Raw genomic sequence first — 1,772 nt, 5'->3', positions numbered from 1 at the left:
AGCCTATTAGATGCATGAAAAAGAAACCTATGTGCATTAAACAACCATGTACATGCATGAAAAAGTGTCCAATTTCCTCATCTTTTTTTTGTCTTTAGATCCTTGATAAGAAGTGGAAATAGGATTACCAATTACATTATTTCATTCTTAGAATAAAAGAAAGATTTGGTATTTCATAGCCAATATGGGAGTCGAACCCACATCTTGTGCATTGCACAATGCTCTTCCATTTGAGCTAATTGACTTTCAAAATAAGTAAAACGTAAACATTCAATCTATTTTCCTTGCATAAGGCGAAAATAAGAATAGAAAATGTGTACCCATTTGGAGACAATTTCATATGTATCATTTCATTCAAAACCTTCAAACTCTCGTCCACTAGTCCAATCCGACAAGAACCATGGATGCGAGAAGTGAAGGTAATAACATCAGTCAAAGCTTAAGAGAAATCATCTTTTCATACATAGCGCACGCGAAGCTATGTCCCCCACCTTGCCAAAACCATCAATAAGAACATTGAGCGTTGTGGTGGTAGGTCTAATACCAATGGTCAACATTTCCTGAAACAAAGGAAGCCTCATCCATCCTACCAAGTTTACAAGAACTGGATATCATACACGTATATGTTACAACAGTAGGCGTAATCTCATTCCTCGATCTAGCTTCAAAAACCAACTCTCGAACCTTATCTACCTTCTTCACCTTAAATAATCCATCTATCATAGTGTTATAAGTTATAATGTCTGGTAACAAACCAAAACCTCTAATACCATTGAACAATCTTATCGCCTCATCCACCTTTCCAAATCCTACAAAGGCCTCTAATCAATATATTAAAACTACAAACATCAAAGCAAGATTTCGATACCATCTCCTCACTAAAGAAACTAACAGCGTCATCTACCCTATTACTCCTAACCAAACCACTTAAAAGTACGTTATACAAATACGAATCCACTCCTCCCTCGCGACATTTCACTCCACCAAGCAATTTCCGTGCAACATCAAACCTACCCACTTAAACAAACAAGCCAACCAATTGACCCAAACCCGAACAATCCAATTCACACCCATCAATTATCATCCAATCAACAACAATTTGAGCATTATTATGAAAACCCATCTGACAAAGTGACCTCAACAAGCAATTATAAGTGTCAAAATTATGAATCATGCTAAATCTAACACAGAAAACAGAGAATGAATGAGATGACAGCTTTCCAAAGCAACAACATTGCAATCAATGGCAATTGAAGAATATATGATCATGAACTCCCTTCGTTCCAATCATTTATTTACTTTTGATTAAAATACGAATACGAAAAAGGTAAATAAATGATTGGGACGGATGACGAATCAAATGGTAGGTGATTTTAACTATTCAGCACAAAGAACACGGAATTGATACATCATCTAAACATCAAGCTAATAATTCAAATTAAATAAATCAAAATATAACAAAATAAAGGGAGATCAATGCAAATCATACAGAAATAAATCAATAATTGAAGATTATATATTGGAAAAAAGAGATCTTACTTTTCCACCAATAATAAGCCAGCAATCTTTCGTAACATTGTGCTTTGATACATCCTCAAAGGTAAGAACTTTACGATCTGCTGACATTTTCTGATGCTGCTAATCAAAAATTAAAAAGATGGTAAAAAAATTATTAAAAATAATTATCCTCGACTGTGGAAGAGATACAAATGATATAACTTCTGCCAAAAAATTCCACAGGCTAGTCATACTATGTTGGATTCTAACGATTA

General features: G+C 34.3%; 1 pseudogene; it reads right to left on the bottom strand.

The window, feature by feature from the left end:
* Positions 1-235: 235 nt before the first annotated feature.
* Positions 236-1,626, bottom strand: LOC141634234 (uncharacterized; annotated as a pseudogene).
* Between the last annotated feature and the right edge of the window lie 146 nt (positions 1,627-1,772).

This window comes from Silene latifolia, chromosome Y (assembly GCF_048544455.1).
Source record: "Silene latifolia isolate original U9 population chromosome Y, ASM4854445v1, whole genome shotgun sequence".
NCBI lineage: Eukaryota > Viridiplantae > Streptophyta > Magnoliopsida > Caryophyllales > Caryophyllaceae > Silene > Silene latifolia.
Note: the sequence above shows the minus strand (reverse complement) of the source record. Positions and strands in the feature narration are given on the sequence as shown.